The 23,282-nt window shown below is 42.8% G+C and overlaps 1 protein-coding gene across 1 annotated transcript in view; it reads right to left on the reverse strand.

Annotated features, from left to right (window-relative positions):
* The window catches only part of LOC135539380 (E3 ubiquitin-protein ligase pellino homolog 1), a 50,211-nt gene extending 27,355 nt beyond the window's left edge, over positions 1 to 22,856 (reverse strand). Inside the window, exon 1 of the mRNA XM_064965228.1 lies at positions 22,550 to 22,856. The gene's annotated coding sequence lies outside the window, so the exon portion shown is untranslated. The remainder of the gene's footprint in view (positions 1 to 22,549) is intronic.
* Between the last annotated feature and the right edge of the window lie 426 nt (positions 22,857 to 23,282).

The raw sequence follows: 23,282 nt of genomic DNA on the forward strand, positions 1-23,282 counted from the left end.
CAACTGGTGTGGAATTTCACATGAAATATTTGCTTCCCAACAATGCAGTGTTTAAAATAGTAACTAACACAAGAGGCATACAATAAAATATACAAGAATGGAGATATATACAGGAAGTACCAGTACCAGATTAATGTGCAGAGGTACGAGGTATTTGAGGTAGACACTGTATGTGCAAGATGGCAGGGGTCAATGACTAGGCATCAGTATAGATAAAAATAAGAATCAAATAAAGAACAGAGCAGCAACAAATGATGAGTGTAAAATGTGTGTGATTGTGTGTGTGTGTGTGTGTGTGTGTGTGTGTGTGTGTGTGTGTGTGTGTGTGTGTGTGATGTATATGTATGTACTAGAGGTCGACCGATTATGATTTTTCAACGCCTGTACCGATTAATCGGACGATTTCTGATTTTTTTTTGTAATAATGACAACTACAACAATACTGAATGAACACTTATTTCAACCTAATATACATATATAAAAATCAATTTAGCCTCAAATAAATAATGAAATATGTTCAATTTGGTTTAAATAATGCAAAAACAAATTGTTGGAGGAGAAAGTAAAAGTGCAGTATGTGCCATGTAAAAAAGCTAACGTTTAAGTTCCTTGCTTAGAACATGAGAACATATGAAAGCTTAACATCAATATTCCAAGGTAAGAGGTTTTAGGTTGTAGTTATAGTATTTTTAGGACTATTTCTCTCTTTACCATTTGTATTTCATATACCTTTGACTATTGGATGTTCTTATAGGCACGTTAGTATTGCCAGTGTAACAGTATAGCTTCCGTCCCTCTCCTCGCCCCTACCTGGGCTCGAACCAGGAACACATCGACAACAGCCACCCTCAAAGCAGCGTTACCCATGCAGAGCAAGGGGAACAACTACTCCAAGTCTCAGAGCGAGTGACGTTTGAAACGCTATTAGCGTGCACCACGCTAACTAGCTAGCCATTTCACATCGGTTACACCAGCCTAATCTCGGGAGTTGATAGGCTTGAAGTCATGAACAGCGCAATGCTTGAAGCACAGGGAAGAGCTGCTGGCAAAACGCATGAAAGTGCTGTTTGAATGAATGCTTACGAGCCTGCTGCTGCCTACAATCGCTCAGTCAGACTGCTCTACCAAATATCAAATCATAGACTTAATTATAACATAATAACACACAGAAAAAAATAGCCTTTGGTCATTAATATGGTCAAATCCAGAAACTATCATTTCGATAACACAACGTTTATTCTTTCAGTGAAATACGGAACCGTTCCGTATTTTATCTAACGGGTGGCATCCCTAAGTCTAAATATTCCTGTTACATTGCACAACCTTCAATGTTATGTCATAATTACGTGAAATTCTGGCAAATTAGGTGGCCCAAACTGTTGCATATACCCTGACTCTGCATGCAATGAATGCAAGAGAAGTGACACAATTTCGCCTGGTTAATATTGCCTGCTAACCTGGAATTCCTTTAGCTCATTATGCAGGTTTAAAAATATATACTTCTGTGTATTGATTTTAAGAAAGGCATTGATGTTTATGGTTAGGTACACCTTGGAGCAACGATACGCACCGCATCGATTACATGCAACGCAGGACACGCTAGATACACTAGTAATATCATCAACCATGTGTAGTTAACTAGTGATTATGATTGATTGGTTGTTTTTCATAAGATAAGTTTAATTGTTTTTCATAAGATAAGTTTAATGCTAGCTAGCAACTTACCTTGGCTTACTGCATTCGCGTAACAGGCAGCCTCCTCTGATTCCAAACAACGTTTGCCATGTTTCGGTCGATATTATGGTGTTAATTCGGAAAAAGTTTGACGATGTTGGTGACTGAATTTTTGGTTCGTTTCGGTAGCCAAATGTGATGTACAAAACGGAGCGATTTCTCCTACACAAAGATTCTTTCAGGAAAAACTGAACATTTGCTATGTAACTGAGAGTCTCCTCATTGAAAACATCCGAAGCTCTTCAAAGGTAAATGATTTTATTTATTTGGTTATCTGGTTTTTGTGAAAATGTTGCGTGCTAAATGCTACTCAAAATGCTAAGCTAGCTTTGCATACTCTTACACAAATTAGTGAATTACTATGGTTCAAAAGCATATTTTGAAAATCTGAGATGACAGTGTTGTTAAGAAAAGGCTAAGCTTGAGAGCAGGCGCATTATTTTCATTTTATTTGCGATTTTCAGAAATCGTTAACGTTGCGTTATGCTAATGAGCCTGAGGCTTTATTCACAATCCCGGATCCGGGATGGGGAGTATCAAGAGGTTGACTTGCCTAGTTAAATAAAGATTAAATCTGCCAAATCGGTGTCCAAAAATACCAATTTCCGATTGTTATAAAAACTTGAAATCGGCCCTAATTAATCGGTCGACCTCCACTTGTGAGGCATATGTGTTTCAAACTAGACACTCCAATGTACTTGTCCTCTTGCTCAGTTATGCACCGGGGACTTCCACTTCTCTTTCTATTCTTGTTAGAGCCAGTTTGCACTTTTCTGTGAAGGGAATAGCACACAGCGTTGTATGAGATCTTCAGTTTCTCAGAACAAGAATCTAAAGTCTAAAATCTACAGAAAGACAGTGTTATTGCAGATTTAATCAGGACAACAATTTTCAGCTGTGCTAACATAATTGCAAAATGGTTTTCAAGTGATCAATTAGCCTTTTAAAATCATAAATGTAATAAACTTGGAATAGCTAACACGTGCCACTGTAACACAGGAGTGATACTTTCTGGTAATGGGCCTCTTTATTCCATAAAAAATCAGCCGTTTCCAGCTACAATAATCATTTACAACATTAACCGGGTCTACACTGTATTTCTGATCATTTTGATGTTATTTTAAGGGACAAAAAATGTGCTTTTCATTCAAAAACAAGGACATTTCTAAGTGACCCCAAACTGTTGAAAGGTAGTGTATGTGTGTTTCGGTTGTGTCGGTCTGCGTGTGTGTGTGTTATGTGTGTATGTGTGCGTATCTAGTGTACAGTATGTGAATGTGTGTTGGTTTTGTGTGGGAGTGTCAATGTAGTGTGAGTGAATGCATGCGTGTGTATATGGTGTGTATATAAAATCTAGTGAGTGTGTGCAGGGTCAGTGCAAGATAGAGTCAGTGCAGGTAGTTTGGGTACCCTTAATTTATTATTTAGTAGTCTGGCTATTTAACAGTCTTATGGCTTCTGTGTAGATGCTGTCTCGGCGCCTGTTGGTCCGAGAGCCGATTCTTTGGTGCAGCTGATGGTGCAGCTGTATACATTTTTGAGGCTCCAAGGGCCCATGCCAAATCTTTTCAGCCTGCTGTGGGGGGAGAGGCACTGCCATGCCCTCTTCACAACTGTGTGGGTGTGTGTGGACCATGTTAGGTCCTTAGTGATGTGGACACCAAGGAACTTGAAAGTCAAGGAACTTGACTCATCGACATCGGTGATCATGCCTACTAGCTTCGTGTCATCAGCAAACTTGATGATGGTGTAGGAGTCATGCATGGCCATGCAGTTGTGGGTGAACAAGGAGTACAGGAGGGGACTAAGCACACAGCCCAGTGGGACCCCCGTATTAAGGGTCAGCATTGCGGAGATGTTGTTGCATACCCTCACCATCTGGGGCCGGCCCATCAGGAAGTCCAGGATCCAGTTGCAGAGGGAGGGGTTTAGGCCCAGGGTCCCTAGCTTGTTGATGAGCTTGGAGGGGACTATGTTGTTGAACGCTGAGCTGTAGTCTATAAACAGCATTTTCACATAGTTATTTCCCCTCTTGTCCAGGTGGGAGAGGGCAGTGTGAAGTGCAATTAAGATTTGAGGACCTGTTGGGGTGGTATGCAAATTGGAGCATAAAAGGCATTTTACTCATTTGGGAGTTCTGCATCTCTGCAATTCATAGCTGGGTTTCCCTTTGCGATCCATTATTGTCTGCAGTCTTGTACCCTCTCGTCTGCTTCATCCAACCATTTCCGTATTGAGCACATCATTGGTACTTCCTGTTTGAGCTTTTGTTAGTAAACAGGAAGCAGGAGAATTGAGTCATGGTTAGATTTGCCAAAGAGAGGACGAGGGAGGGCCTTGTATGCATTTCTGTGGGTAGAACAAAAGTGGTCTAGAGTTCTTGAGCCTAGTGGCGCAGGAGACTTGTTGGTAGAAGTGAAGTAGGACGGTTTTAAGTCTCCCCAAGTTAAAGTCTCCACCCACCAGAAACGCTGTTTGTCAGGGAGAATTGAAAATTCCCAAACAATTCATTTAGCAGATTTTGTTGTAAAATGCAGCCCATCGTACCCACTGCCACTCCCTCAGCCACGCCCACCACCTAAACCCCTTTAGATCCAGAAAAAAACCTTTAAAGTATTTGAAGTGTTTGAAGACCCAACACCCGGGGCAAACACAGAGTATGTTCTTTGAACAGCAGTGAAATCTGCTGAATGATTTAAGCATCCATGGGGAAACAACAAGAACAGAGAAAAAGATGAGCACAGATTCAAAAAACCTAACCCGTCCCAATTATAAGTCATAAACCGCCAATCCTGTGCCCACGATTAGCTATCGTTCAATTTCATCAAAAAAGCAGGCAGGCTTTTTTCTCATCATTCCGTTCTCACAGATCACTCTTTATAGGTCTGTTTGTTAGATTTAATCAGTAACTACAATCTGGTGGCTACAGAAGCACTCAGATCTCACCCAAGGTGAGAACGGAAAAACGTATTTTCACAGTACTTTCTTACATACTTCATAACAGTAATACTTGATTTAGAAAACAGTCTAGGACCACAATTAAATAGCTGTCCCTGGATGGCAGTGATGTTGGGTAACGTCTGAGGCTGACTATTGAGCCCCACATTGGACGTGTCATAATACCCATAAAATCTAGCAAGTCAAACATGGAAATGGTTGCAATCTTTTTTCCCATAGGAGATTTTAGAAACATTTAAAATGAATTAATGTTAATTAACATAACATAGCATCTCCAGGCCTCCACATATACAAGCCGCCGATGCGGGCCTTTGGAAAATCTACATAAAAAAGTATAATAAATCATTTTGATATATACCATCACAATAAATCCACAATCTATTTTAGTCAGGTCTAAAGAAACATTATAGGAAGAAAATGTATTTCAGAAGAACAGAATATGAGTTGGCCTACTGTATGTTATCTGGCTATACGCCATGCCATAGGCTGTAGCCTTGTTCATTTAGCAGACAAGCGATGCGTAGAGGTTCCATGCCATTTATATTATGTGATTTTATAGTAAGAAGAATATAATTGAACATAGCTGAATAAAATAGAAAGGATATTTTTCCCATTACAGAGTGAGCGTGCGTATGAAGTGGCTATGTTGAGCATAAAAGTGATCATTTGAAAAAGGTCCTATATGCTAGATTTAGAGTTATTTGGCGACTTTAGTTGTGAATGATACAAATCGTAGAATGTCTTCGAAATCAAGATATGGGCTGCATGATGCAACTATAGGCTACTGATGATTTAAGAAAGTTGCAAATAAAAGCTTGTAAAAAAAAATCTTGCCTCAGGCTGCAAACACTGTTCTCTCATGAAGAGATCATATTTTCACCCTCTTCTCAACTGAATCTTGTCTTTACTAACATGTCAAATTTGTTTAGATTTTGAATGTCCCATTATCAAATGGGCAAGGGCAGGGGGAAAAATAAATGTAATCTGTATGCACTCGAATAGCGAATGGCGGCCGGGTAGACTACTCTGGTTATTTCACTCCACACAACAACCACTGTTTGAGGAGCAAGCTGGGCAACAGTTGATATTCCGCCCAAACTCTGTATGCCATGGGCTCTCCTACCCTGTTCCTGCAGCTACCCAGTGCTTCATTTTGGAAACCAAGTAAAATCTGTTCAGGAACATCAATAGTAACATATTTTCACAATGAAACATATTTCATTAAACTGTTTACAGCCCATCTCTCTGAAGGAAAAAGGGGAGGAGATGGAAACGATCCTATTACTAGGCTATTCAAAATCAAATACAAACTCACTATAATTGTAGGCTAACTCTGTAAGCCGCCCTGCACAACCAACAGGATCACCTAGGCCTATACGTTCACTCCCAGACTCATGAATAGAACGTTTGGAGTGTAGAATAAGGTAACCAGTCCATCCAGTATGCATAATAATACAGTCAAAGGCGATTACTACAATTTGTTTAATTTTGTATTGGGTAGACCAATTATGTACCAAAGACATCTTAAATTATTTTTTTGGTATGTTTTTCTGCCTTTGTATTGTATAATGGGAAAATCATTATTTTAATTCTGTTTTTTGGGGGGGCTTGTGCTCATATATAGGCCTATGCTTATGCATAAGCTCTAATATGCATATGGATATTTTGAATGAATCATTACCTTAGAAAGCGCTGTCCATTTTGTTGTATTAGACTTTGAAACAACGTCCACAACGACCATGTTTTCCACTCATTTTCAACCTGTTGAACTTCTTTCTTCAAAATGATCAATCACAGTGAGGTGAGTTTTAAAAGCACATACTGTTTTGATAATACTTATTTGATGTGATTTTCTATTGCATTTGCATTGATGTCAGTGGTTAGAGGGACAACAGAGCCCTGAGAACCAGCCCATCAGTGACCTGATGATCATTAGCAAGTTGGGTACTACCTACACATGTCCAGAGTGCATAAGAGGAGATTACCGTGACTCAACGGTCATGTGGAATTTTACTGCGGTTAGGACTCATGATGAATGCCAGTGTGGCGGTAATACAGTCAGCGCAACAGCCCTATTCACAGGTCATTTATTTGGATTAGTCATGTACAACAGATGCACTTGTGGAAAAAAACATGTTCTGTGGTTTGTATGGGGAACCCACAAGATGCACCTCAGTGAGAACATTCTGCAACTGTGCCATGGAGGAGGAGCCTGGAACTTCAATGTTTCAATTGAACTCCAAATAAGAAGTAAGTAGAGTTGGATAGGACACACCATACAAAAATCATGTGGAGTGCTTAACGAGAGCGAGCGAGAGCAAGAGACGAAGAGGAGAGACAGCTATAAATCGGGGCCAAAATTGTGTACTGTATACTAGGATGGGGCGGTATCCAGATTGTCATACCTTCATACCGATTTTATGCCATACCTTGATATTCGGTAATACCGGGACTGAACACAAGGGGCAGTGTTTTGAAACCCCACTGATACTCCGAAGGTCCGAAGGTTAGCAATGCTACCAAGTACGTGTAAAATCCCATGGAGAATGCTAATGAGCGCATTGCAAACATTTTATACAGTGTCTGACCTAAACTATACAAGTAACTAAAAAACACACATTAGACAGCAGAGCTCTTGATCCAGGAGCGGATTGTCTGCTGTTACCAAGCGAATGCTTGATTTTGGAAGAAGCTAACCACCCACTAAATTAACAAACCAAAATGTTCAACTGCAGAGCATTTAGCACATTTTAGACAGTTAACCTAATAGTTATAAGATATCTAGCTGGCAAACATTTAGTTTTGAATTCCATACTGTAATTAGATCATCTAGCGCATGTTACACATCAGTGAGTGATTTACAAGGCTCTCATAATTTTGTGCTTGTAAACATGACTGGGGACGACCGTTAAGTTTCAGAATGAAAAATTATGTGACAGGTGAAATGAAGAACGCAATCTTCTTTATCTTATTATTATTATTTATTTTTTAATTTTGAGCTTGTCTCATCGCTGCAACTCCTTATCGGGCTTGACAGGCGAAGGTCAAGTCATGGTAACGAATCTCTTCGTCGTCTGAGGAGGAGCAGGAAGGATCGGACCAATATGCAGCGTGGTAAGTGGCCATGTTAATTTATTAGACTGAACACACGAAACAAAATAACAAAGTGAAAGGAAGAAACAAAACAGTTATGTCAAGTGAATACACAAAACAGAAAACAACTAGGCTACCTAAGTATGGTTCTCAATCAGAGACAACGATTGACAGCTGCTTCTGATTGGGAACCATACCATGCCAAAAGCAAAAATACAAAACATAGAACAAAAACATCAAATGCCCACCCCAACTGACGCCCTGACCAAACTAAAACAGAGACATAAAAAAGGAACTAAGGTCAGGACACCTGGAACCGATGATCATACCATGCTCAAAGTAATTTAAATCACTCGTTTTGCTCATTCTAACGTTCAATCGAACAGTAACTGAATGCCTCGATGCCTGTCTGCCTGCTTTATATAGCAAGCCAAGGCCAAGTGACTCACTGTCTGTAAGAGCAATCCATTTTTGTGAACGGGGTGGTGTACCAAATAAACTGTCCAGTGAGTGTACAGTATACTTACACAATAAACATGTAATGTAATAATAGTAGACGGCACGACTGCAAATAAACACTTACATTTACTGTAATTTTACTTGTAAACAAAGTCCATGTGTCTATCCTTCTGGGCAAATGAACTGTAAAACTCCTCACTGTTGGCCCTCAGTTTTAAAAGTATCTCTATCTAGATGCAATGGAGATGATGCCAAGGGATGAGTCGTCCTTGATCGGTCCGGTTTCTACTGTTTCAGTGCAGAAAATCACTTCACAGATGCTGATGTGTCTGGTATAGTGAGGACTGCAGTAACTGCAGTAACTTTGTCGCCTTGGGGACAGTCTGTGTCAGGTCATGCTGGAACAAAAAGCTGAGGAACTTTCCAGGTGATTTGTCTCACACCACTTGTGAACTATACAATCCGACTATTAATGAGCAGTGCCACAATTGATCTTCTGATTCCACCGATTGGATCTTAATTCCATCACTCTTTTGTTACCGAGTGTATTTGTAGTGTATTTGAGTTTTAAAGAGGTTTCTTGTAAGAGGTGCGTGACTGGCTGCAGGGAAGTCAGGTGCAGGAGACCATAAACTGGGTAATAACCGGAGCAGTTTAATATGCAAAACCAACGACACCCAGAACAACTAAATATGGGTACAAAATAACCACTGGCCTGAGGAGAGACACATGGAACGAGGGGTTAATACGGTATTCGGGGGGAGCTGTAACCTCTAACTGACCTCGTTCAGTCTCCTCAGGACTTTAAATGGCCCCACAAACCGCGGCCCCAGCTTCTGGCAGGGCAGGCTTCGGGTCGAGAGCAAGACCCAGTAATCACTGCGGTGACAGTCTGCATCGGCTTTCTGGCGCAGCACGGCCCGCTGAAGGTGAATATGAGCAGCGTCCCATGTCTCCTCCGTGTGCCTGAACCAGTCGTCCACCGCAGGAGCCTCAATCTGACTCTGATGCCAAGGCGCCAGAACCGGCTGGTACCCCAGTACGCACTGGAAGGGGGAGAAGTTAGTGGAGGAGTGAGTTCTCGGCCATCTCTGCCCAGGGCATGAACGCCACCCACTCCCCCGGCCGGTCCTGGCAATAAGACCTTAGAAACCTATCCACATCCTGGTTAACTCTCTCCACCTGCCTGTTACTCTAGGGGTGAAAACCCGAGGTAAGCCTGATCGAGACCCCCAGACGTTCCATGAACGCCCTCCAGACCCTAAAAGTGACAGGTGCGACCAAGGCCGTTGTGGAACGAGTAAGGGGTGTAGCTTACCTCTGGACAGGTGCCTAGGAGCCTTACACTGGGTGCACACCGAGCAGGAGGAAACATAAACCCTCACGTCCGTAGCCAAAGTGGGCCACCAGTACTTCCCACTGAGACAGAGCACCGTCCGACCAATGCCTGGATGACCAGAGGAGGGTGACGTGTGGGCCCAATAGATCAGCCGGTAACGGACAGCAGACGGAAGGTACAGACGGCCAGCGGGACACTGGAGGGGAGCGGGCTCTGCACCTCACGCCTGCTCAATGTCCGCGTCCAGCTCCCACACTACCGACGCCACCAGGCAGGAGGCCGGAACTATGGGAGTGGGATCCATGGGCCGCTCCTCTGTGTCATACACCCAGGACAGTGCGTCTGCCTTCACGTTCTGGGAACCTGGTCTGTAAGAAAGGGTGAAAACAAAACAGGTGAAAAACATGGCCCACCTTGCCTGGCGAGGGATCAGTCTCCTTGCTGCCCGGATGTACTCCAGATTGCAGTGGTCAGTCCAGATGAGAAAAGGGTGTTTAGCCCCCTCAAGCCAATGTCTCCAAGCCTTCAACGCCTTGACGACAGCCAACAGCTCCTACATCATAGTTTCGATCCGCCGGGCTGAGCTTCTTCGAGAAGAAGGCACAGGGGCGGAGCTTCGGTGGCGTACCCGAGTGCTGAGAGAGCACGGTTCCTATCTCAGCCTCGGACGCATCCACTTCCACTATGAACGCCAAAGAGGGATCCGGATGGGCCAGCAAGGGAACAGAGGTAAACAGAACCCTCAGGTGACCAAAAGCCCTGTCCGCATCAGCCGACCACTGCAAACGTACCGGGCTCCCCTCCAGCAGTGAGGTAATTGGACCCGCTACCTGACCAAAACCCTGAATAAACCTCCGGTAGTAATTGGCAAACCCTATAAACCGCTGAACCTCGTTTACCGTGTTGGGAGTCGGCGAATTACGCAGGGCTGAAATGCGGTCACTCTCCATCTCCACCCCTGAGGTGGAAATGCGATACACTAGGAAGCAGACGGACTGCTGAAAGAACAGGCATTTCTCAGCCTTGACATACAGGTCATGCTCCAACAGTCGACCAAGCACCCTGCACACCAGGGACACATGCTCGGTGCGTGCAGCGGAGTATATCCAAATTTCATCAATTTACACCATTACACCCTGCCTGTGCAGGTCCCTGAAAATCTTGTCTACAAAGGCTTGGAAGACTGATGGAGCATTCATCAAGAGCATTCATCAACCCGTACGGCATGACGAGGTACTTATAGTGCCCTGAGGTAGTACTGTACGCCGTCTTCCACTCGTCTCCCTCCCGGATACACACCAGGTTGTAAGAGCTCCTGAGATTCAGTTTGGTGAAGAACAGCACCACGTGTATTGACTCAATCACTGTGGCTATGAGCGTTAGCGGGTAACTGTACCTGACAGTGATCTGGTTTAGGCCTCGATAGTCAATACACGGGCGCAGACCTCCCTCCTTCTTCTTCACAAAAATAAATTTGAGGAGGCGGGTGAAGTAGAGGACCAAATGAACCCCTGACGCAGGGATTCGGAGACATATGTTTCCATAGCCACCGTCTCCGCCTGTGACAGGGGATACTGCTGACTCCTGGGAAGTGCGGCGTCTACTAGGAGATTTATCGCACAATCCCCTTGACGATGAGGTGGTAATTGAGTCGCCCTCTTTTTGGAGAAGGCAAGAGCCAAGTCGGATTATTCGGGGGGAATGCACACGGTGGAGACCTGGTCTGGACTTTCCACCGTAGTAGCACCAATGGAAACCCCTAAACACCTCCCCGAGCACTCTCGCGACCACCCCGTGAGAGCCCTCCGTTGCCATGAAACAATGGGGTCATGACAAGCTAACCAGGGTAGGCCTAGCACCACGGGAAACGCCGTGAAGAAGAGACTAATTCTCTCCTTGTGACCCCCCTGCGTCACCATGACCAGAGGAGCGGTGGCCTCCCTAATCAACCCTGACCCTAATGGTCGACTGGCATGAACTGGGAAGGGCATAGCCATTGGAACAATGGGAATCCCTAAACTATGGGCGAATGATCTGTCCATAAAATTCCCAGCTGCTCCTGAATCCACGAGCACCTTATGCGGGGAAAACTCAGGAAAAGTAACATACAAAAATATGTGTGCAACAGAGGGCTCTGGGTGAGAAGGGTGCCGGCTCACCTGGGGTGACGCCAGAGTGCCCTGCCTGCTGCTTCGATCCCCTGAGGAACCAATCCAGCAATCCGTAGTAGCACCAATGGAAACCCCTAAACACCTCCCCGAGCACTCTCGCGACCACCCCGTGAGAGCCCTCCGTTGCCATGAAACAATGGGGTCATGACAAGCTAACCAGGGTAGGCCTAGCACCACGGGAAACGCCGTGAAGAAGAGACTAATTCTCTCCTTGTGACCCCCCTGCGTCACCATGACCAGAGGAGCGGTGGCCTCCCTAATCAACCCTGACCCTAATGGTCGACTGGCATGAACTGGGAAGGGCATAGCCATTGGAACAATGGGAATCCCTAAACTATGGGCGAATGATCTGTCCATAAAATTCCCAGCTGCTCCTGAATCCACGAGCACCTTATGCGGGGAAAACTCAGGAAAAGTAACATACAAAAATATGTGTGCAACAGAGGGCTCTGGGTGAGAAGGGTGCCGGCTCACCTGGGGTGACGCCAGAGTGCCCTGCCTGCTGCTTCGATCCCCTGAGGAACCAATCCAGCACCAACCAGCAGTGTGACCTCTGCGTCCACAGATGGTGCATGAGACGGAACCTCCTCCGGTCTCCCTGAATGCAGCATAGAACCGACAGACCCCGCTCTGGACGTCCGCGGGTAGCCAGCAGCCAGTGTGCGTGGTGTCCCTGCAGGCCAACTCCTGACGGACGTCCTCGTGCAAACTGCAGCAATAGTGGTCGATCAGGGCCCTGTCGTTCCGTCCCGCGCCGGCGGCCAGGGACCGAAAGTCCATCGTGAACTCCTGGGCGCTCCTTGTCCCCTGCCTCAGATGGAAGAGACGTTCACCCGCCGCTCTACCCTCGGGCGAGTGGTCGAAGAGTGCCCGGAAGCGCCACATCTCCCTCTCCACACACGGCGTTGGCCCACTCCAGGGCTTTCCCCGAGAGGCACGAGACGAGGGCGGACACCTTCTCACGGCCCAAATGAGCCGGGTGGACGGTTGCCAGGTAGAGATCCAGCTGCAACAGGAAACCCTGGCAGCGTGCAGCCGTCCCATTGTACTCCCGGGGAAGGGCGAGACGAATCCCACTGGGACTGGGTGCAGGGGGGGCGAGTAGTGGAGACCCCGGTTGTGCTGGTGGAGGCGCTGGAGGAACTCCCTGTCTCTCCCAATGGTCCATGGTTTGGACGACGCGGTCCATGGCGGCGCCGAGATGGTGGAGCATCGCCGCGTGCTCCCGGACGCGCTCCTCGACCCCTATAACAGGGGCACCTGCTCCTGCTGACTCCATATTCGGGTGTGAAATTCTGTAAGAGGTGCGTGACTGGCTGCAGGGAAGTCATGCGCAGGAGAGCAGAAACTGGGTAATAACCAGAGCAGTTTAATATGCAAAACCAACGGCACCCAGAACAAAATATGGGTACAAAATGGGTACAAAATAACCCGTCGCGAACCAGTCAGAGTGCACAAACACTTTACAACAAACAATTTCACACACAGACATAGGGAGGAACCCGAGGGTTAAATACATGACAAGTAATGAGGGAATGTAAACCAGGTGTGTGGGAAAACAAGACAAAACAAATGGAAAATGAAAGGTGGATCGGCGATGGCAAGAAGACCGGTGACGTCGACCGCCGTACGCCGCCCAAACAAGGAGGGTAACCGACTTTGGCAGAAGTCGTGACACTTCTAAAGTTTGTAATTTCCACTTAAGACATTTCAGACTTGATTTGCCCTAACAAAAATGTTATCAACCCCTACAAAAATGTCCATTAATTATCATCCACATAATAATTTGCATTTCCTGTTGCTGCAGGATTATTTTCCTGCTGTAGCAAACTGGCTCAAATTAAGATCATACATCTGTACTAGAGGTCGACCGATTAATCGGAATGGCCGATTAATTAGGGCCGATTTCAAGTTTTCATAACAATTGGAAATCGGTATTTTTGGGCGCCGATTTGACGATTTTTTTTTTTTATGAAAAAAATGTATACCTTTATTTAACTAGGCAAGTCAGTTAAGAACACATTCTTATTTTCAATGACGGCCTAGGAACGGTGGGTTAACTGCCTCGTTCAGGGGCAGAACGACTTGTCACCTTGTCAGCTCGGAGGATCCAATCTTGCAACCTTACAGTTAACTAGTCCAACGCAATAACAACCTGCCTCTCTCTCGTTGCACTCCACAAGGAGACTGCCTATTACGCAAATGCAGTAAGCCAAGGTAAGTTGCTAGCTAGCATTAAACTTATCTTATAAAAAAACAATCAATCAATCATAATCACTAGTTAACTACACATGGTTGATGGTATTACTAGATATTATCTAGTGTGTCCTGCGTTGCATATAATCTGACTGAGCATACAAGCATACAAGTATCTAAGTATCTGACTGAGCGGTGGTAGGCAGTAGCAGGTGCGTAAACATTCATTCAAACAGCACTTTCTTGCGTTTTGCCAGCAGCTCTTTGTTGTGCGTCAAGTATTGCGCTGTTTATGACTTCAAGCCTATCAACTCCCGAGATTAGGCTGGTGTAACCGATGTGAAATGGCTAGCTAGTTAGCGGGATGCGTGCTAATAGCATTTCAAATGTCACTCGCTCTGAGACTTGGAGTGGTTGTTTACCTTGCTCTGCATGGGTAACGCTGCTTCGAGGGTGGCTGGTGTCATTGTGTTCCTGGTTCGAACCCAGGTAGGAGCGAGGAGAGGGACAGAAGCAATACTGTTACACTGGCAATACTAACGTGCCTATAAGAACATCCAATAGTCAAAGGTTAATGAAATAGAAATGGTATAGAGAGAAATAGTCCTATAATTCCTATAATAACTACAACCTAAAACTTCTTACCTGGGAATATTGAAGACTCATGTTAAAAGGAACCACCAGCTTTCACATGTTCTCATATTCTGAGCAAGGAACTTAAACATTAGCTTTCTTACATGGCACATATTGCACTTTTACTTTCTTCTCCAACACTTTGTTTTTGCATTATTTAAACCAAATTGAACATGTTTCATTATTTATTTGAGGCTAAATTGATTTTATAGTTCCAGCCGGAACTGGGAACAATCATTCAGTATTGTTGTAATTGTCATTATTGCAAATACAAGTTTTTTTAATCGGCCGATAAATCGGTATCGGCTTTTTTTGGTCCTCCAATAATTGGTATCTGTATTGAAAAATCATAATCGGTCGACCTCTAGTTTCTATGGTCTTATTTTGGACCTAAGCTTGTCGACTGCCTTCCCACCTACAGAACAACAACTCCCATGTTAAGGTGCATCTCCTCATTATATACAAATCTCTGGTTTGTAATGGAAGGTGCACACAGCACAGAGGAGCGAAGGAGACCAAAAATACATGAGAACCAGCGGACATAAACACATATAAAAATTTAAAAAATAACAAAACCTTGATTCTTGCGGTATAGGCATTTTGAATATCCCGCAAAAACATACATTTTAATTAATTCTATATAATGTATCTACCACCAAGGCAATGAGGCATAGCTCAACTGGCTCTGTAAGTAGATCACATCAGCCTACAAATTGTGTGTTGCAGCGACTATACTACTCTTAGTCACCCGGAACTGGGAACAATCACACACCTTTGCACCCTACAAAGACTCCATTAGAGTAGGTTTTCGATATCATTTCGAAAGACAGAGAACACACACATCCCTGACAAGATGTATTCTTAAGGTCCCAACAGGATAGCAGATAAATGAGAGCTGATGCCAAGTCTTCTTGAGAAGAAACACCCTGCAATTCAGTCACATTTCTATATTCCCTGTCCATGAATAAAGCCAGTTAACTGCAGAGGACAGAGGCCCATTCACTGGCCTGTAACTAGATAATGGAGGAGCTTTGCAGCAATAGCACAGAGAACCACCCTCTCCCAAGACAAGGAGGACGATTTTTAAAGTGATTTCACTCCTCTGCAGTAACAAGGACACTGTTGTTGCACCCCTTTCATTCCTCTGGTGACAGACGTAACAGCCTCCGGTCTGACTGGGCGGTGAATCGTTTTTAACCGCACGACAGGGAGTCGGGGGGCGCGATTTGGTGTCAGACTGGCTTCACACAGAGAAAACGCGAAACAGCTTCTGTGCTTGGTGGTAGTACATAGAGTGAGGCATTATATGACAACAAAGAATACTAACTGCACATCAACAAGTGCTGTAGCTAATTCTGCGAAGCCTTGATTAGCTTTGAGAAACCTAATTATGTAATCAGTACTGTATTGTGCTTTTCACCCAGGAGAAGCAGGGAGGTTAAAGGAGTAAAGACAGGAGTTAAACCAAGCTAACGTTAGAGCTGGCACAATTATTGTGTAATCGTGCAACCAACAATTATGGACAACAGTGGACTAATAAAAATAATTGTGATAATCAGCCTAATACATTAATTTTAAGAGAAGGGCGATTCAACTTTATATTCAAGTAGATATAGTTTACCCAATAGCATTTTTTTACATGATTTAGGCTAAGTTGGTGATCATTTTACGAGCAGAACAGCACGATCATGAGGAGAAGCTTCACTTCCACTTCCAAGTGGTGAAAACCATTCATTTTTGAGACAGGGATGTCACCAAATCTGTGTAGTATTTATTAGGTATGTCATAGCTCATTTCCAAAGACGCATTATGATGCATTACAAGCTCAATTCCGTTCATACAAAAATCACAATTATGAAATAACCGTGGCCATTTAAAGGAGAATTCATCCTTACTCAAAATACCATAGGCATCACAGCCCTAGCTAACGTGCTTATTTGTAGATTTGAGGTGTGTTGTTAAAACAATGCACAATTGTTCAATAATTTTGATGTTAAATAGATGACTAATACCACACTAAATAAAATATGGTCCGTTAAGAATTTTTGGGGGAAATTGTTAATGATTTCCTTATTGTAGCAAATGTAATACGGTATATGCATTCAATGTTTATGTATTCCTATTGGTTGGTTTAATTTACATAACAATAAGACGATATGCCATTGGTCATGCTTGCAGATAGCGGGAGATCGTGAATTAAATTCTACTATTTTCTATTTTCATATTTACAATGTGTATATATTAGAGGTTGACCGATTAATCAAAATGGCCGATTAATTAGGGCCGATTTCAAGTTTTCAGAACAATCGGCAATCTGCATTTTTGGACACCGATCATGGCCGATTACATTGCACTCCACAACTAGACTGTGTGGCAGGCTGACTACCTGTTATGCGAGTGCAGCAAGGAGCCAAGGTAAGGTGCTAGCTAGAATTAAACGTATCTTATAAAAAACAATCAATCTTAAGATAATCAGTAGTTAACTACACATGGTTGATGATATTACTAGTTTATCTAGCTGTCCTGCGTTGCATATAATTGATGCGGTGCCTGCTAATTTATCATTGAATCACAGCCTACTTCGCCAAATGGGTGATTTAACAAGTGCTTTTGCGAGAAAAAAAATGCACTGTCGTTGCACCAATGTGTACCTAACCATAAACATCAACGCCTTTCTTAAAATTAATACACAAGTATATATTTTTAAACCTGCATATTTAGTGTCACGCAAGAGAAGTGACACAATTTCCCTAGTTTAATATCGCCCGCAAACATGAATTCCTTTTAACTAGGGAAATTGTGTCACTTCTCTTGCGTTCTGTGCAACAGAGTCAGGGTATATGCAGCAGTTTGGGCCGCCTGGCTCGTTGCGAACTGTGTGAAGACCATTTCTTCCTAACAAAGACAGACAACTTCGCCAAACGGGGGATGATTTTGCAAAAAAAGCACAATCATTGCACAAATGTACCTAACCATAAACATCAATGCCTTTCTTAAAATCAATACGCAGAAGTATATTTGTTAACCTGCATATTTAGTTAAAAGAAATTCATGTTAGCAGGCAATATTAAACTAGGGAAATTGTGTCACTTCTCTTGCGTTCATTGCACGCAGCGTCAGGGTATATGCAACAGTTTGGGCCGCCTGGCTTGTTGCGAACTAATTTGGCAGAATTTTACGTAATTATGACATAACATTGAAGGTTGTGCAATGTGACAGCAATATTTAGACTTACTGATGCCACCCATTCGATAAAATACCGAACGGTTCCGTATTTCACTGAAAGAATAAACGTTTTGTTTTCGAAATTATAGTTTCTGGATTTTACCATATTAATGACCTAGGGCTCGCATTTCTGTGTGTTATTATACTATAATTAAGTCTATGATTTGATAGAGCAGTCTGACTGGGTGGTGGTAGGCAGCAGCAGGCTCGTAAGCTTTCATTCAAACAGCACTTTACTGCGTTTGCCAGCAGCTCTTGCGCTGTTTATGACTTTATGACCAAGCCTATCGACTCCCGAGATTAGGCTGGCAATACTAAAGTACCTATTAGAACATCCAATAGTCAAAGGTATATGAAATACAAATGGTATAGAGAGAAATAGTGCTATAATAACTACAACCTAAAACGTCTTACTTTGGAATATTGAAGACTCATGTTAAAAGGAACCACCAGCTTTCATGTGTTCTCTTGTTCTGAGCAAGGAACATAAACATTGGCTTTTTTACATAGCACATATTGCACTTTTACTTTCTTCTCCAACACTTTGTTTTTGCATTATTTAAACCAAATTGAACATGTTTCATTATTTACTTGAGACTAAATAGATTTTATTGATGTATTATATTAAGTTAAAATAAAAGTGTTTATTGTTCCTTCAGTATTGTTGTAATTGTCAATAATACAAATATATATAAAAAACGGGCTGATTAATCGGCATCGGCTTTGTTTGGTCCTCCAATAATCGGTATTGGAAAATCATAATTGGTCGACCTCTAGTATATATATATATATAAAAGTTTTCTAGCAGGCGAGATGTAATGCTCGCATTAGCCTCCTGCTAATTCAGAGTTATTTCCATGCTAACAGACGAATCACGAAACTACAGCCATCAACATACTGCTGTTCTGCACATGTTGTCCTGTGCTTCCTTGTGTCTATCGTCAGGTACTTACATTTAATGTATTTTGTACTATTTTTGTCATTGTTATGATGTTTGATTACAAAATACCCAGTACATACTGTGTCAGCCTAACAAGACTTTTAGGACTTTAACGTAACCCTGTTTACAGAAGTCATAGGTGCCATTTTCCACAATCCAATAAAGAGGGTTGCTTTTGGCTGTAGGTGGCCATTTCATAGGCACCCATCTCTATAAAGAGATTATCAAGGGAAGGACAAAGTCTGATCCAAACATGGCACCTCATAAAAAAGGGTTAGACTGCAGGCTAATAAGCTTATGGCTGGCTTAGAGAGAGAGAGAGAGAGAGAGAGAGAGAGAGAATTTCCGGATAATTTAATACAGTCAAAGTTTATTCTTCTTTATTAACGTCATTAACAATGGGGGGTAAGGGAGATGTCATCATGTCAGTTTAAAATGGAGTCCAACGGTGACATTACCTCAGGAGTCTGACTTTTGAGGTAGCAGATGTAGGGTGGCAGTTTACATTTCAAACACTTTGAATTATTCATTGAGGTAAAACACAGACTACCCTGGAAGGCAAATAAATAATTGTTTAAAAAAAAATAAGTATACCGTGTTGTGCCTAGAATGCATCTTCCTCAGAGAGTGAAGATGGTCTTTTGAAATTCAAACTAAAAATGCTAGGCTACATCTGTCAACTACTGGTGTTATCCTCATACAAGGTACCGATTTTGCTATAGGTAAGGATAACGTCCATTTGCTTATGAGCAGCAATGTCACAGAGAACACATGGCATTATACTATCATACAAATTCAGGACAGAAAGTTACCACTTTTATTTGTTTTTCCCCATTCTCCAACCATCAGTCAGAAGAATGGTGAAAAATCTAATCAAATCACATTTATTTGTCACATACACATGGTTAGTAGATGTTAATGCAAGTGTAGCGAAATGCTTGTGCTTTTAGTTCCGACAATGCAGTAATAACCAACGAGTAATCTAAACTAACAATTCCAAAACTACTACCTTATACACACAAGTGTAAAGGGATAAAGAATATGTACATAAAGATATATGAATGAGTGATGGTACAGAATGGCATAGGCAAGATGCAGTAGATGGTATCGAGTACAGTATATACATATGAGATGAGTAATGTAGGGTATGTAAACAAAAGTGGCATAGTTTAAAGTGGCTAGTGAAACATGTATTACATAAAGATGCAGTAGATGATATAGAGTACAGTATATACATATGAGATGAGTAATGTAGGGAATGTAAACATTATATTAAGTAGGGAGGTAATCATGGGCAAAACAAAAGTTCCCAAGCAAATGTGTTTCCCCTATAGCGTTGAAGCAAAATCGGCCAGGTAGGCAACCTCTCCATTTTCCAAGTTCATGGAGAACAAGAAAATTAGGATACATCCCAAATGGCATCCTATTCGCTATATAGTGTACTACTTTTGACCTGCACTAATGGGCCCCGGGTCAAAAGTAGTGCACTACATAGAAAATAGGGTGCCATTTTGGACGCAAGTCAAAAGTAGTGCACTACCTAGGGAATAGGGTGCCATTTTGGACGCACCCTGCGAGAGATAAGAGGCTGTGGCTTGTAGGTGCCCATGATAGGACCTTTCAAACACATCAAGTCGATCTTGATAACAGGAGAGGAATGAAGGAGGGGCGTAAGCAGAAAAAGGAATGTGGAGAGGAGAGGACTGGATAGGACCAATTAAAATAGCCTTTATGTTTTTCTGTCCAGTCAGGAAAAAGAGAAGAAAGGGATCTTTCCAGGAATGACTTTCATTAATTGACCACAGAGGCAGATCTCCAAGTACTTTCATTAATTGACTTTACCACAGAGGCAGATCTCCAAGTACTTTCATTAATTGACTTTACCACAGAGGCAGATCTCCAAGTACTTTCATTAATTGACTTTACCACAGAGGCAGATCTCCAAGTACTTTCATTAATTGACTTTACCACAGAGGAAGATCTCCAAGTACTTTCATTAATGGACTTTACCACAGAGGCAGATCTCCAAGTACTTTAATTAATTGACTTTACCACAGAGGCAGATCTCCAAGTACTTTCATTAATTGACTTTACCACAGAGGCAGATCTCCAAGTTAGAAAGATTTACAGGCTAGGTGGTGAGTTGTTTAATGTTTTGTATATTCATTCACTCTCTGTTCAAAATAGATCAGTCACACAAGTTCCAACCTAAACATGAACCAACGTCATGAGAATGGTGAGCATGTAAGGGCCCTTGACAGGGAATGTAGGCTAAAATACAGTTATAAGCCATGCTTGCACAACACTACACAAACATAGGCCAAAATGTTGGTCATGGCACACCCAATGTTGCTGTTGTTAACACGATACAGCCTATGAATTACTTAGTAACTTTGTGGCCATGTGTAATAAACCATAAGTTACATGTTTTCAGTATGTGCCCCAGGGTTGATGTTAACTAATTGTGTTTCTCTACCCTTTAGCGACTTCCGAGTCACAGAACCCTGACGTGATCCTCACAAACGGCAAGCTCTGAACGCTCCATCCATGTTCAGCCTCAGCAACCTTCGGTGACCCCACGTTTGTTTTTCTTCCCGAATCAAGGCATGAAACACACACCCATCCTTAGGGCTTTTCGCCCCAAACAAATGGACTTGCATAACTGATCCCAGCACAACCTGTTGACATACCAGGGGTGAGTCGGAAAAGCATCTTATCTGGGAGGTCGGAGTCGAGTAGGGAGGCAGGCCTGATTAAATAAAGGAAACGGATCCAGCCCATTTGAGGAATGGAAACTCTGGTGAGAGTGATATGATGGTGTTATTTTTAAACTCTCCCAAGCATTCACAGATGATGTAGTCCACTACTGAGGAATATAGTCAGACGACAGTATGATGATGCAAAGCCAGTTTTCTAAGACAGCACAATCATGAATCAACTGTGCTTATAATAGACTGGAGGGGCAAATGGAATGTCAAAGTATAGACAGTTGGCTACTAACAGCCCTACCACACTCAGATGACAGTTTGAATCGAAGCCAGTTTCTCTTCAAATAAGCCTAACCTTATATAGAGAAGGGTCAAAGGGTATTTCGAAGTAAAGACAGTATATGCTACACACAAACACAGCTCTATTATGATAGGGACAGCAACGAATATGACTGGACAGTTGAGCAAACGAGCCCGAATTTGGGGGAACAAAAGAGGGAATCACGAGGCCAGATGCTCGAGCAAGATGATGCATGCAAATCAGTTTATGTTGTGGGAACAATAGCCCCCAGCTGGGCTTTCTCTGTGCGGGCCAAACCAGCTTGTCAACCACACGAGGGAAAGAGAGACCCTTCATTGTGCACAACCAGTAACGTAATATACATACTTCAAAAGTGCCATAGACATTTCATTACACATACCCTACCTCTCTCTTAATAGTTAAATGGGCAACGTTAGGTAGGCTACTTGGTTTTCCATGTGTGAATGATGACAATGGGCTATAAACCAACCTCATTTTAGGGTTTTCTTACTGCTGGAAAATGTTGTCATTGTTTGGTTTCTGTGCCATGAATAGACTAACTTGAAAGTAAAAAGTGATACGTTGTAGGCTAGGCCTACTACGGGTAACGTTAATAGTCGACAACAGAAAAAAACGTGTAAAAGGTGTGCAACAATTAACGTTAGGCTACAATGTTATATTGTGCTGATGATGACAATAACTTTCCCCTGGGTAGCCAAGGCAAATTGCAGTAAAACAACACGTCAGCTACATAAAATAAAGCACATTGTATGTGTTTCAAACTCGCCTTACCTAATGATAATCCGACAGCATCATCTGGACTTTCCCGATATTCGCTCGAAATCCAATTTGAATGCTCCAGTTGAAAAAAAAGCAAGGATGAAAGGAAAGCGATTCTGTCCGTGCTGACCTAAACACCGAATTGTCGAGTCATTTTTATATTCACCTGCTAATATATTAATGTTTATAACGTTGTTATATACTGTCCAACTATTTTCGCTCTAATGTGCTGGTAAACGGACTCAGTGTAGGACAATACTAGAGTGAGTAATCTTTACAATCGCGTCTTTGCTCCAGTCTGCTCGTGCTCACATGAAGTTACGTCATGAGACGCGTCGAAACGTACCATGGGCCTTGTAGTTGTAGCCTAGTCTACTGGAAATACCACACTGCACGCACACGCACACGCGTACACACACACACAAACACACACAGAGAGAGAGAGAGAGAGAGAGAGGGAGAGAGAGAGAGAGAGAGAGAGAGAGAGAGAGAGAGAGAGAGAGAGAGAGAGAGAGAGAGAGAGAGAGAAATACTAAAATAATCCCTCTTCTGCAAGACAGGACTCCTCCATACAGTGACTTTTAAATAACCTCTTAGTTCACAATTTCTTGGTTTGCCTCTGCATTTCATTGGGGGAAAAATGGTAGGTCTTCTTCAATCTTGCTTGCTTGTCTTTGCACAGATGTATTCCTGCTTCAATATCTGGAATTTGTCCCACACTTTCAAAGAGCTCTTCACACCATAC

This window comes from Oncorhynchus masou, chromosome 5 (assembly GCF_036934945.1).
Source record: "Oncorhynchus masou masou isolate Uvic2021 chromosome 5, UVic_Omas_1.1, whole genome shotgun sequence".
NCBI lineage: Eukaryota > Metazoa > Chordata > Actinopteri > Salmoniformes > Salmonidae > Oncorhynchus > Oncorhynchus masou.